This window comes from Bactrocera dorsalis, chromosome 4 (assembly GCF_023373825.1).
Source record: "Bactrocera dorsalis isolate Fly_Bdor chromosome 4, ASM2337382v1, whole genome shotgun sequence".
Classification (NCBI taxonomy): domain Eukaryota; kingdom Metazoa; phylum Arthropoda; class Insecta; order Diptera; family Tephritidae; genus Bactrocera; species Bactrocera dorsalis.
In genome coordinates this window covers 47090048-47105520 of record NC_064306.1, presented here as the reverse complement: position 1 = coordinate 47105520, position 15473 = coordinate 47090048, and the positions used below count along the sequence as shown (strand labels likewise).

General features: G+C 35.3%; 1 protein-coding gene across 1 annotated transcript in view; it reads right to left on the bottom strand.

Moving 5' to 3' along the window:
- LOC105234267 (innexin inx1) overlaps positions 1–11557 on the bottom strand; it is a 36019-nt gene extending 24462 nt beyond the window's left edge. Inside the window, exon 1 of the mRNA XM_011216565.4 lies at positions 10851–11557. The gene's annotated coding sequence lies outside the window, so the exon portion shown is untranslated. The remainder of the gene's footprint in view (positions 1–10850) is intronic.
- Between the last annotated feature and the right edge of the window lie 3916 nt (positions 11558–15473).

Genomic DNA, 15473 nt, shown 5'->3' with positions numbered 1-15473 from the left:
TTAATGAACCAATTATGTACCATCAAAACTCTCCCAGTTTTTGCCGAGTCATCAAAGATGTGTGTGGTCTAGAATTGTCCTAATGGAAGCCTGGCCTGATCAGCTCTGGCCGTTTTTTCGATTGCTTGCTTCAATCTCATCGGTTGTTGACAGTAAAATGTAGAATAAATCGTTCGAACAGGCTGGAGCAGCTCATAGTGGATGACTCCTTTCCAATCCCACTAAACACTCAGCATAATCTTTCGAGGCGTCAATCCTGGTTTTGCGGCGATTTGTAGAGCTTCATCACGCTTGGACCAAGATCTTTTTCACACATTATTGTCGTATTTGATCCACTTTTCGTCCACAAAATTGTTCGATTTCATTTCGATTCAACAAAGAATCGCAGATATTAATTCGGTCTTTTAAATTTTTCTCAGACAATTTATGTGCTACCCAAACATCGGCTTGCGTAAAAAGGGAAGAATTTTTATACAAAAATTTCAAAATATGGCGAATTTCTTCATTATTTTCACTCATTTTCTAACAGCTGTAACTTTTTTCAACTTCCCCGAATTTAATTTTGATTGGTTAAATGAAGCTTAAAATCGCACCTTTTCACTATATGGTATGACACAATGTGATTGGTAGCACTCGAGATAGATGTACGACTGCACGACATCTATTGAAAAAATACGAAAAGACTTTTTCGACTACCCAATATTTTCCTACTGATCAAATTTGACCCGGACTGGCCCGTTTACTCATATATTGCGGCACAAACGGAGTGATAAAATACTTTTTTTTATATTGGTACGACCTTCGTTTATGTTCGTAAGAAGTTTGTTCCATACATTGAAAAACAAAAATTTAAAAAGGAGTTTGCTTCAAATTTTGTGTGAAATCACGGCTACGGAATCGTTGAGGCAATATAAAATTTTAAATTTCGAAGATAGGGCGTAAAAGGTTGAGTGTAGCGTTTGCTGTATGGCACGTAGCGCCGTCCTGCTCGAACTAAATGTTGTCCAAGTCTTCCTCTTCAATTTGCTTGAAGAAAAATTCGGTTAACATTGCGCGATCTTCATTTTCTAAGAAAAATGCGCCTATGATCCCACCAGACCAAAATCCGCACCATACAGTGATTCGTGCTGGGTGCATTGGCTTCTCGACGATTACGTGCGGGTTTTCTGTGCCACAAATGCGACAATTCTGCTTGTTAACGTAACCATCGAGGTGGAAATGAGCTTCGTCCGATAAGATGATTTTCCGGTAAAATTGACCATCCCCGGTCAAACGATCTTCTGCCTAATCTGCGAACTGTAGAATAGTGAATAGCGACCCATTTTGTAAATTTTAGACTTTTTACTGAATATCTGTCACTTTCCGAACGGTATTTGACGTTTCCAATGTCGAAATATAGATAATTCAAATTTAAAACGTTAGATGCCGACCTTTATATTAGAGAGATTACTTTAACACAAACATAAGTATTTGAGTGACACCAGTATTTTGTAAAGGTCATGAAGTTATTTAAATCTTTCTTCACACGAGTCGTCCTACCATTTCTGTTGAATTAACGACCAAACAGTTAAAGAAACAGCTTCTGAAAATCGTCGGGTTGGCATCAGAGATTTAAAAGAGGTTCTCAACAACCCTTATGGATCGAGGTCAAAGATTTTAGTTAAAGTTTTTGAGTATGAATTGTTTCAATACTGAAGCCGAATTTTATATAAAAAAACGAGGCCGAATAGAAATCACAAAAGAGATGATTGACAACGTAGCTGACGACTGTACTTTCATCAAACGACTCGTTACTGGTGACGAAAAGTGAGTTTATGAATATGACGTCGGAACTGTCCAACAATCTATCGAAGGAGGCTTCAAAAATGACAACCGTAAAACCAAAATTCACAAATAATTTTAATCCAAAATAAGTTCTGCTGCAAATTAAGTAAATAAACTTTTCACACATCGTCAGTTCTGCTAATGAAAAAAGTGGCAAATGCATTCATAACCATAATCGGTTGTTATTTGAGTTTGTGCATTCACAATTTCCCCACAGATTAACTAATCTCACAAATGCTTGTGATCCCCTTGCGGTTGAAGCACTGTTATTTAATTTATAACCACTAAACTACCTTTAATGCCTAACAATTTGTTTATTTATATATTTTGCACACAAATACATACATACATACACACTTGCCTACAAAAGTTTAATTGCCAATTTGCATTGACCAGCGACAGTTCACACGTGTGACTAATTGTATTTATGCGAACGCTTCTCTTCACATAACATATTTTATAAAATTTTATAAATTAAAATAGTTGCAGGCCAAGCGAAAGTATAGCATTACTTGTTGTTGTTGTAGCAGTAACGGTTAGTAATGGTTCTGTGGTCAAATGACTCACCTAAAGGTTAATTGAAATCAATTGAATATGCAATTTACGGTTTTCTTTGTTTTTGCAAGAACTATGCATGAATATTTTAAAGCATCATATGTAGCTATGTTGTTGTAAAAAGTATTTGAACTGAAAACTATTTTTGTTTTATGCAAATATGATTGCTATTTGTGCTTGTTTTTAGTTGAATGCAGTAACTACTCAAAGGTAGGATGAAAGGGAAATTGATGGAATGCTGTGAAAATCCGGTTTTGATAATGAAAAATATTTAGTATCTTATTTTGCATAAAGATGTCTAATAGCCATAATGAATTCTCAAAGTGAAGCGTTAAGTCTTAGGAGAGAACTATGTTAATATATCTTAAGAAAAAATAAATACCTCTACTCGACGTTGATTTTGCAAAAGATTACCGTCTTTTGGTACAAGTCTATTGACATGCTTCATACCATACATATTAATCAAAACATTAACCAAAATATGATAAGTCGTTTTATAAGAGATGTTCAGATCTTCTGCTATCCCTTTAATGTCAACGCGAAGATTTTCAAGCCCTTGTACCAATGAAAAAAACATTTTTCATAGATTTTGGTTTGCGCACGAAGCTCAATTGGGCCAGTCCGGTTGAAATTTGATCAGATTAGTCGACAAGCTTAATACACATATGTTTGTTCCGGCAAACCTATGATGCAATATTCTCATGATAAATTTCAGCAGGTGCTCATTTTTGAACTGAGGAAACTCTGCACCGAAAACGATTATAAAATTTGCATACAATGAAGCAATTACACCCTGTTCTCTCAGGTCGATAAAATCGATAATTTTTTAAATTAATGAACAACGAATGAATGAAATTGTTTATATTTATTATACAAACACATACATTTTTGTCTTTTTTGCTAAATTTTTTCACACTGATGTGTGCTTTTGTTGTCGCTATTAATTAAATTCCTAAGTGGCTAATTAACAAATTGTTGTGAGCTCGTAAAGCGAAAACTATGCACAGTTTATTGCCATCTCTTGAACTCGTCGGTGCGCCAATTAATTCATTATTTAATGTATTATATTATAAATGATTTGACAGTATTTTTACATTTAAATTTTAGCGCTGAGCAATTAATGTATTTTGTATATCATTTATTTGTGGGCTACCTTAAAATACGAGTATATTAGATACATATAAATATGTTTTGTTCATTAAAAAAAGTAATTTTATTTAAGCATTTTTTCTGCCATTTTTCTAGGTATACATGTTTTTACCAATATATATACATATATTTTGTGTGTTTTTGATATTTTTTAAATAAATAATTTTTTGTTAAAAAATACCTAATAGCCTTGATTTATGGTTCGGATATTGCAATAACAACAATTTCTTAATAAATTTTTACCATGCGAGAATTTTAACAATTTCAAGGTCTTTCTGTTACTTAAAAGTTGAATTCTTTTTATTTTTTGAGTTTAGGGAGTTCAAAAGTCATTCAAAATATGTAAGATCCTTTACTAATCCAAGGACATGGTATATTAAGTTAGGTACGAAGTTTGTAACACCCGCAAGGAAAAGTTGGAAATCAGCTTGACGAGCGGAGTCGATTAAGCCATGCTCGACTATCTGTTTGTTTGTCCGATTACCTACAAATTACGAACAAATTGTTCAGATCAGAGCATTTTCTAAGCATATAACTGCCATACAAAATGACCGATCAAAAATCAATGTAGTGATTTTTTATACTTTTTATGCCTTAAGAAATTCCCCTTTAAGGCAAGTTATACCTTCGGTGCTGGGAAAGTTAATGATTTTTCTTGTTTTTCAAAAAGTTTAGAAAAACGATTATCAAAGTGGCATTCCTGCATTAGCTACAAACGTCGTACAGAGTTTGTCCTTGCTGCTTGGATCCCCTCTGTCGTATCAAAATATTTGCTTTTCATCAGCCTTTTCAGGCAAAGAAACAAAAAAAGTCCGGGGGGCCTCAACTAGGTTGTAGGACGGCTGCGGAAGCGTTGGGATGCCGGGCTTGATTTGGTATCTGTTCACAATTAAGGCGTTGTCGTGGTGCAACTTCCAATCGGCTGCGATGTCTTGTCGGACCCGATTGACCCTTCGTTTGAGTCTCTTGAGGACTTCCACGTAGAACTTGACGGCTTGTCCAGGAGGAATAAATTCATGATGGACGATGCCTTTGATGTCGAAAAAGATAATGAGCATCGTTTTCACTTTGGATTTACTCATTCTTTCAGTTTTTGGGCGAGGAGACGTCGGCGTGAGCCACTCGGAAGATTGCCTCTTTGTCTCGGGATCATACTCAAAGATCCATGATTTAAGCAACATCTATGTCGCAAATTTACCGAGTTTCACACAAAATTTCATCGTGTACGTCTGCTCCAACGACCGCTGCATTTTCGGCCTGCACCACTCACACAAACACGTCGCGCGAAATTGTTTGTCCTGACTCTTCAGGTGCTCGGAGACAACAGACCAGCCGCTCCATCGTTAGCTAGGAACGCCCTCTACCGAATTCAGTCAGTGCGCGCACGCTCCGAAGTACAGTCCCGGCGGAAGAAAATCAGTCCTATGTCTTTCCGGACAAACCCTGTATTATGTATGTATGTCTCTAATAAGAATTGGCTTAGTTAGACTTAGATAGTAGAGGACTTTACTTATGTTTATAAAGCAGTATTCACATCCACAGTCTCAGGTGTGTACGCCGAAAAAAAAAATTTTTATATTATTCAAGTCTCTGTCAACAAAGAAAACATCTGGTCTGTCACATTCTCTTCTTACGTTTAGATCTGTGAACGTTTGGAAGTGAAACGGAAATGCATTGCATGTCTACCGAAAAAAAACTAGTACTAAAATTGTGTTGTTGTGCATATTTTCGGTCATTTCATCGCTGCTGCGCTGAGACTGCACTCATTTCTCATTTTTATTGTTTTATTGTCTGGCTATTTACTGCTGCTGCTGTTGTTATTGTCTTTGTGGTAGTTGCATGAATTCTTTGTATAATTGACCACAAATATTGTGGTGTTCCAATAAGCGGAGCGGCAAGGAGAAAGGCAACCAGCAACCAAAATCCACAATAAAAACACAAAAAAGTTGAAAAAGCAGACGGAAAACACCAAAAAACTAGAGGAAATGAGTGGAAAAGGTAGCATTTAAAGTTGACTGGACAGCCGCAAAAGGGGTACACCAACTAATAACAACAACAATACAAATAAATATTATAGGTGGTAAACTATGTTGGAGTTAGCAACAACAATGCGCTCAGCAGCCACCATAGAGACCGGCAGCAGCTGCTCTTGTTATACTATACCCTGCAGACATGTTGCGGTTGTGTTTTACTTGTTGTTGTGTTAACGTTTGGAATTTGGTGTTTTTGTTGATATGCTGCTAGTTTCATCGCAGTAACTTAGCATAGCTGCTGTGGCACTGCTTTCGTGACTGTTGTTTTCAAGCATTCTTCGTGTGTTTTTTTCTAACTTTTTGTTGGGTAATTTAATATTTTAGCTTTCTGGTGGTTTATTTTAGAAATATTAGGTTACTACTTTTGTTGCTAATGTTTTTACTTAGTTTTTGCCTATGTAGTTTTTAGTGGTTACTTGATGTATTTAATGGAATAATTTAAAAAATATTTTTTTCATTTCAGGTGTAAAATAGATCACGTCGAGGGGTAAGTGAAAAGTGTAATGCTATCTATATTTAAGTTAAATACGTATATTATGACTTTTTCACATATAAAAATGCGTATTAGAAATAGTTTTCCAAAAAAGATAGACCTGCTACAAACTTTCATTCTATTCATGCCTCGAAACGCCTGTCATAACAGTCCGACAATAACTTAGTGCAGACTATAACCCCTAAAGTCTGCAATATTTTCTTCTTCCTCCCATAAATACAATATTCACTTATGTTTTATGTACTAAATTTACTTCAGTGGTTAAACACAACCTCAGTTGTTATCGCAAAATTAGCTGTTTCACATTAGATTTGTCCTGTATGTACTTCGTATCAGCGTGTTTTCTTCTAATTAACTTCACTTTTCATTTTTATGGATAAGGTGATATTTGCAGTTTTTTCTTAGGTCGCTTAGAGGAAAACTTTATAGTGACGGCTTTCTCCAATTACTCTTTTCTTACCGGTTTTATTTTGTGTTTTCTCATGCCGTCTTTATTTTCAGAAATTAGAATGGACAAGGCGTAGGAGAAATAAAAATTGATTCTCTATCTGAGTTCTTTTTGCAAACTAAAAGAATAATTTCTCAGAGTTTCTAAGCAGAACAAAGCGCGTCCTCTAAATTTCTAAAGTGTAAGCTTTATGAATATTGAATACCAAGGGCTTGTGCGGTGATTACTTAAACCTTTGTTGAAGAGAGATGCTTTGGCGATGTTTTATCTTTAGTTCGGCTCATAATTTCAGGCTTCTCTTTTTCATGATTCGCGGTAGGGGTTGCGACTTTTTAAGTTTTTGGATAATAGGGAAAATCTTTATGAAGTTTCTCGACCACAATACTATGGACTATTAGTAGAACTCTCAACAACATAAACTATACTTCGAGAAACGAATTTAAGTTTAGAGAAATCTTTTATTGCAAGTTTTAAATGTATGTACATTTGCATTCATGCTTTAATATAAATATAACTTTCGAAAAGATAACAATTTGCCACAATAAGCGATAGCTTATCAAGTTAAGGTTGGTACGCAGCTCTCAAGTAATTGCTCAAGAACAAAAATACATTATTTCTGAAGTAATTTTGACAGCTGGTTACGCATCGTGAATGATCCACATTAGAAGAGCAAGAGAGAATAAACAAAGTAAACAAACTTTGTGCGTATGTATGTATGTATGTATGTGTATGGTAACACAAATATTTTCATTGAGATTTAAGGAATGTTGTTGACGATTGGTTGGTTTTATACAACATTTCAAAATGGAACATACTTTATAATAATGATTTCAACTAATTTAGGATGAATTTGACGATTACTTCGAATTTCCTGCAAGAAACAATTGTTGATTTGATGTTTCTTCGCAAAACCAGGTTTGCCATATTCACATTTTATTGAAACAAAGTATTAAAAATTAGTACTAGCTTTCTTAAGAGCTGCGTACTAGCACAAGTAACTTTATCGCAGGAACGTTTCTGGACCGTTTCTTAAGCGTTTTTTTATATGAAGTTTTTACGTTTCTTGAGAGCTGCGTACTAAGCTTTACTGGAAATTCTATCATATACATATGTATATAGTTAGCAAGCTACTTAACCACACATACATATATATGTACATTAGAGCGGGTTGATTTACAGGAAGACAAAGTGAAGGAAAAATAGCATATGAGGGAAATATTCTACGGATCATTCTGAACTACTCTCTCTAAGAGAATTTAAGTCTAAAGTCGGTTTCGTGTCAGCGATTTTTTAGAGAAATTCAATTTTTCGTGTTTATAACTACAAATTTTTTCCTCATATTTTGAGATATTTCGTCTTTATAAAAATTTCTTATTCAGATTTTGAAATATCTGAACGAAATTTAAAATCGGTTACGATAAGAAATGCTTTACGAATCATTCAAAACAACCTTGCTTAAGCGACAATGGGTCCAAAATCGGTTTCGAACCAGTGATTTTTAAGTCGAAATTTAAAAAATCTGAATATGCGGTTATATGGGATATACATGTGCATATGTATGTGATATAATTGTCTCATCTGCCAGATTCCGACGAATGATCAATAGAACATCAAATTGTACACCTAAGCTTTTATAGGAAAAACATTGCCCCGCTGTAATGTGCATGTAACAACACGAGCGTTGCGTTTTTGTCTTGATAAGCAACAAAATTAATAATTACAATATGAAAATTTGCCAAAGCAATTATTTTGCATTTTTAAATCAGTGCAAATACTGGGTTGCTTGAAACTCAATACTTGTTGTGTTGGTAGAAATATCAACAAACATTCCAAGATCCCAGTTGGAATTTTCTTTTAATAATTTTCTGGTTGTGTAGAAATTGTTGAAATATTTGTAAAAAATTATAGACAAACATATTCTTAAATAACATATTTTAGAGTTTGCTTAGGATTTGTCTATGCTTCAAGCGAAAATATATACTATAATAAATTTGCAATATTTTCGAAATCATGCAAAAGTATTTATCAAGCTTATGTGAAGAGGTTCCTGGTAATGTATTGAGATTAAAAATAAACAATTGTGGTCTGAAAGGGGCACATAATTATAATTTACTTTAGGTTACACTAAGTTTGCTTTAAATATTGCTTGTTTAGGCCCGATAAGTTCAATTCTAAAAATTTTGGTATTTTTTAATGCGCTGTTAGTATGTAGTTTAGCGTCAAATGTTTGCTATGTGATACTGAAGTAGAACTTTAAATTTGATAGGATCAATTGAGAAGCAAAAACCGGGTGAAAGCCATATACAAGCAAGATAAGGTTCTAAACACTTCTAAAAATTAAATAAAAAAACACAACAGTTTGTCGAACTCTAAACTATCCTAAAGCCCGCTGTGAAATGTCGAATGAACAAACAACAGAGAATAGAAAGGACATGACCCAATATATATTTGGGGATTTCACATAGTCTTATAAAGTTATAAGTTATGATGATTCGAAAACATAGCGTTCAGAGTTGTATTTGCGTAAACTTATTTTAGTATGCAATCCAACAACACATTTTTTAAACTAGTATACAAATTTATGATTTTACGATGCTTTATGTGAGTACCCCAATTATATTTTGTATTTTGTCTATACGTTGCGAGTTCTACTTATCTACCTACCAACCTATCTAGTTCCTAAACCTTCGCTCTAACTCCTAAACATTGAAAAAGTTAGACTGTTTGTAATAGGCTAGTTAATATCTGATGTGATGATGTATTATAGATACTTGGATTGATTTTTGCATTAAGTCCTTCTAAACTTACTGAAACGGCGTTATACCGTTAAAAATATGTTAATATATCGATCAGTCAAGTGATCACTAATGGACGTTACCGGCACGATTCGAACTTACATATAGTATTCCTTCAGTCATTATTGACTCAGCTTCACTACATAGCTAGTTATATCGAAAACCGGCTAAAAGGTGGATGGTACATAGGGTGAAAACTACATATATGAAAAGGAGAAAAATCCGGTATACTGCTTTTATAGTTCGTATAGATAATACAGAACATCGTATGTAAGCATGACATGAAATGAAGCATATTAATATAGTTTACATAGATTATTATATAATAGTTGTATTTATACCCTGAACTAGTTATATCAAGTTTGCAACGTAATTTGTAAAACACAGTAGGGAACATCGGAGATCCTGCATGTATATATACCATATAAATAATCAGCGTGTCGAGCTGTGTCGACTTTGCCAAGCTTATCTGTATGTGCGTAGCTTATTAGATGCTGAGTTTTTGAGATATTATCCTGAAATGTTGCACACGTTCTTCTTTTCTCAAAAGCTGGTCGGATCCGGCCATATCGGACCACTTAGAATATAGCTGCCATACAAACTGACTGACCGTATGGTAGTATGGAAAACTTTTATCTTTGGCACGATATCTTCATCAACTTTGGCATAGATTTTTGCCCAAGTCAATACTACAATCTTCGAACGAATTGTTGAAAAAAGAACGCTATAATATATACATAGGTGTTATACAAACTGACCTATCAAATCAAGATAAAATTCGTTTAAGTAACCTTAATTCGACTTGCAGGTTCTTGATATCAAACAACGGGCTTAGAAAGAACCAGAAAACCTTTTTTTCGCCATATGCAGACCATATGGCGATTGTGTTTCCAGAATTAGTTATACACATAGTTGCGATAAGAAATGTTCTTGTGAAAAGTATTAATGCAGCCGAAATGAAAGTCTGCTCTGGTTTTGATTACAAATCAACTTTCAATATAAATTCTAGAATAAAAGAAACTTGAGCGCTCAGTCATAAGTTTTTTTTATATGCTTACATACCTACATACAAATGTATAACTGTTTATATGTATTGGCAATCTAATTTCTGCCACAATTCGCTATTGTATAATATTATTTTAGTGAATGGCAAATAATTTGGCGCGAATATGCATTTAATTGCGTGTGATTTCGATAGTTTTACACATTTTTTTCAAACTTGCTTGACTAGTTTAGCGGCGAACTGGCTAAGCAATAATAATGACCGCAACTTGAATGTAATTTAATTAGTGTTGTCAGTGCTAGAAATCAGTGAATAAATCTACAAAGCGACTACAAACGGACTGCGCGCCTGTCGTTGCATAAATTAATTATTACAAAGTTATGTGGTGAGAAAATATGACGATCATCGAGCAAATTGCGGATGATTGCTATGTTATAACAAATAATTAACTGAAATATGTAGTAGCTATGAATCATGATGCAAGTCGTGCTCTGACTTGCAATAAATAATACAGTGCTTGTCAAATGTCGGCATGCCTCTTCATACTTACACAACTAATGGCAGCTGTCCACGCTTGATTGGCGCCTAGGATGTGTTTTAACTTTTCACCACAGTAGCAAATCCTTGCATGCGCAATTTGTATTTATTATTGTTGTTTATACGAAGCTTAGCGCGCACACCTTTTCCACTGTCGGTTTGTGTGTTTTTGTTGTAGCAACACACGCACTAATGTCTCTGTATGTTTGTATGTATGTTGTGTTGGTGAAGTTGTCGGCTGATAAGGATTACGTAGCGCGCCACTTTCCGTTCGGTTCGCAAACAAATCGCAGCTTCTGACACTTTATGACCGTCAAATGAGGGGATCATAAAATTACAACTGGATTATATATTTGTGTGTATTTTCTTCACTTGATCGCCGTGATTGATATCAGAAAAACAACCATGGCCACATTTTACGCCTTGAAACACACTAGTTTTTACACGTAAAACTTTCTATTGTTCACTAAACACCATTTATTGTTGTTGTAAAATTCGTTGTATGAAAAATTTAAGAAAATATAATTAATATTATTAGTGTTATTACTATGATTTTGTATAAATAACTCGTAATCGTGCTCAAATCGTGCTAGAGTCTCGCTGGCTAGCCTAACGACTGCTGCGGTGGGCTTGTTGTTTCATACGCTGGCTCGACACTGTGTGTATTCACGCGCCGTCTTGTGCTGGGTAGCTCTGAGTACTGTGCAACACAAATACTACACTAATTTGCTTGTACAGTGGCTGATGTTGAAGAAGCTTGAAACGAGACGAGAAACAACACAAAACGTATAAAAATGTACAACAACAGCAACAACCACAACAGCAATCGCAACAAAAACATTCGTGGCAATAGCGCTGAGAACAACAAATCTATACATACATATGCACATCACGTCCCAACACACACACACACACATACAAATCAAGAGGCGAAGAGTAGTTGAAACGTAAAACTCGAAAATTCATACTTACAAATACTTTAGTGCTGGTGTTGTTGTTGCTGTCAGTTTTTCTGTTTTGGATTTAGTTGAGCGCAGTCTGTGTCTGTTGGTATGTACAACATTTGGTCAACATTGTCTCTTATAGGGGTACATTTGTATTCATGAAGGCATATCTGTGTATGTGTGTGTGCCTTTGAGTGTGTTAGTGTACGTATGCATACGCTCGAAAACGCTCAAAATGCCAAATAACCATATTTCAGCGCTAGAAGCCGCTCAATGGCCGTCGCTGTCAAATAATGGAGGGTGCAATCAGCTGAGTTACATACATACAGGCGCACCGGCTCACATACACGTATAGTATGTAAGCATAACATCTGTCATTCTTTGGCAGTTTTAGCACGATAGCCCACAGAGATTTAGAACTACAGCAAAATATACCCTAAACTAACGTTTTAAGTCGCTCTTCGGCGGCCAGCGGCGCTCAGCACTGCAATTGAGCACACAAAATTGCTCACCAATCGCACGCTCAATGAGTGAGTGTTTTGTGTAGGCGCTCCAGAATGAGATAAAATAATTTAAAATAAAGTAAATTGGAAATTAAATAAAATAGAAAATGAAGTTAAGACTTAAATTTACTGTATATAAATATATACTTTGATAATAAATATAATAAGATTAAATTATTTTTTTTTTATTTAAAATTTTTTTTTTATTTTTATCTTTTGTATTTTTCCTTTTGTATGACATAACCCCCATTATTTAACAACCCTTTCTTCGCTGAGACCCGTATATGGCATGGTTCTTTTGGTATTGAATACCAAGCCTCCTCAATTCCAGACCATACATCATCAACATTTTTTTAATTTTTTGCTTACTATTTTGGTCTTGACATAATTCCTTAAAATTTCTATTGGATTCAGATCTGGGCATTGCACAGGCCAATCAAATATTCTAACTTTTTTATTGTCGAGTCAATGCTTTACTGCCTTAGAGCTTCGGATAATTGGCTCCATTTTATTTTTCAGTATATCCAAATACTGAAATCGGTCCATTTCTTCAGACAAAACGCCATGAAAACGCGCCCCAGACCATGATACATCCACCGCGTTTGTAATAGATTTCTTGGTATACCTAGGGTTGTGGGCTTGACGTGCAATCGTTTTTCCATCTGCATCCATCCTATTTATCTTGGTTTCTTAGCTCACAAACACATTTGTGACGTGTAGTCTCCTTGGGCCTTTGTAGATGACAGTCGAATTTTGATGTGGTTTCTTAGCATGAATTCGTCCAAGACGTTGAACTTCATTTAATCGTCTTCCTACAAGTTTTCTGGAAACGTCTTCAACATATTCGTCTTTACCTTCGTTCATAATTTCTCTGGCTGACTTAAAAGGATCGACTTTGCTCTTCCGTGCTATGGTTTTGTCAACTCTTATATTGGTTTTACGTGATCTTGGTTTTCTTTGCATCTTTTTGTTGACACAAGATGGGTCTTTATTTAAAGCAGTATTTCAACAATTTCGGCAGAAGCTTTTCATTTTTTGCTCATATCGCATATAAACGCTCTTTTTTCCGGCATACAATACATGCCGACTTTGACTTATATCAAAGACATGACAAATTTTCTTGCTTCTTCAGTAAGGAAGATGGACTGTATATTTGTCATGACGCAGAAGGTTCATTTGAAGAAATTAGTATTCCTTCTTATACAACTGGATTGAAAGCTCAACCAAAAGTCTAAAAGTGCTTTACTACACAATGGAAACAAATTTCCATCTAGCCTATTGGCACTAAATGCTATTGACAGCAATTAAATAATAAGTTGGAAAATATCTCCCTTCCGCTTATTTGCTCTTCATTCAATGCTTTATAAAAAGTCTTACAGTGATCGGATTTACATACTTCAAATATTCGCCGTTTCGTTCGATACCCTGTTTCCATCCAGACGGCAAGTTCATAACACCCCCCTCGTAGAAGTACCCCTCCTTAGTTGTGAAGAACTGGGACAGCCACTTTTAAAAAGCCGCTTTTGATTTCAAGTTTACATCAACAAGGACGTTCGCCATAGACAGGAACAGGTGGTAATCATTCGGCGCTATGTCCGAGCTATATGGAAGATGGGATAAAAGGTCCCATCCGAGTTCCCGTAGCTTCTGACGAGTCATCAACGAAGTGTGTGGTCTGGCGTTGTCCTGGTGGAACACTACACCCTTCCTGTTGGCCAATTCTGAACGCTTCTGGTCGATCGCCTGCTTCAAGCGGTCCAGTTGTTCGCAGTAGATGGTAGAATTAAGCGTCTGGCCATATGGGAGCAGCTCATAGTGGATGATTTCCTTCCAATCCCACCAAACACACAGCAAAACCTTCCTGGCCGTCAATCCCGGCTTGGCCACTGTTTGGGACGATTCACCGGCCTTCGACCACGACCGTTTTCGCTTGATATTGTCGTATGAGATTCATTTTTCGTCGCCAGTCACTATCCGCTTCAAAAATGGATCGAGTTCGTTCTGTTTCAGCAGCATATCGCAGGCGTTGATTTGGTCTAGGAGATTTTTTTGCGTCAAATCATGCGGCACCCAAACTTCAAGATGCCAGATACGAGCTCTGTAGCGTTTTATACATAGCCGCGAAGTTCAAAAGACAAAAAGGCGGAAGGTAGATATTTTCCAACCCAATATATGGAATACAAACGGGAAGTTATTGGATACTTCAAGGTGGTGGGTTTTTTGACTGGAATGTAATGTAGATCCTGCTGTTATATTTTCCTATGGGGTAGTAGGAATGATGCTGCTCACTACCGCTCAAAACATTGGCCAGTACTTACCGACTACAACGTGGGAAACACAATATCAATTGGGAAGCAATTGTCAATAAAAATATTATATTAAATAGTTAAAAAAAATAAAATTATGCATTAACTGAAAAATTAATTATATAAAGTTTATCTAAGATGCAATAAACGTAAAGAAAGACTTAGAGATATCCGTAAAATATTCATAATATTATAAAAAAAAGACATAAATTAATAGATAATTGCTAGAAAGTAAAATCAAATATTTATATAATTGAAATGTGTGCCATTAAAATTAATTTGCTTCACATGGCGAGCTTCTAAAATATTTGAATTTACGACTAGCTCGCTGAATTACAATTTAAATCGTTTACATTCCTGTTATCACCTTACTTGAGCATAAACTAAATACACTGTTGTAAAGAAAGAAAGCCGGTTGCCCTTGTTTGACTCGACTAAAATTGCTAACAATATTTTTTTCTCGCTGACATATTTATCGTTTTCCAATTCGCTTCGCCACTGCTGCTGATATCTGCTTGCTTTATTTGTTTTTATCTCTTAGTCTGGAGTTACTAACAAATAAAATACAAAATATTGAAAATGCTCGAAGGCAGGTTTTAAATTACTGTTATGTCAAAGTTGAAGTCACTTTAACGACCACACATTTTACCGATATAGCCATGCGCATGCGTATGCGTGTACATACGCACATGCATGTAAAGTCAAGAGCTACATTTGTATTTGTGTTTTGATTTTGCCTCCACTTGCATTTGCTTCTTTAATCTTTGTTTTTCTGCTGACTTACTACCGCCTTTTTATTGTATTTTTATCTCTTATTTTGTTTTTCGACTTCTATTCATTTGTTGTTGTTGCGAACGGCATTTGCCTCTTTATTTTGCTTTAT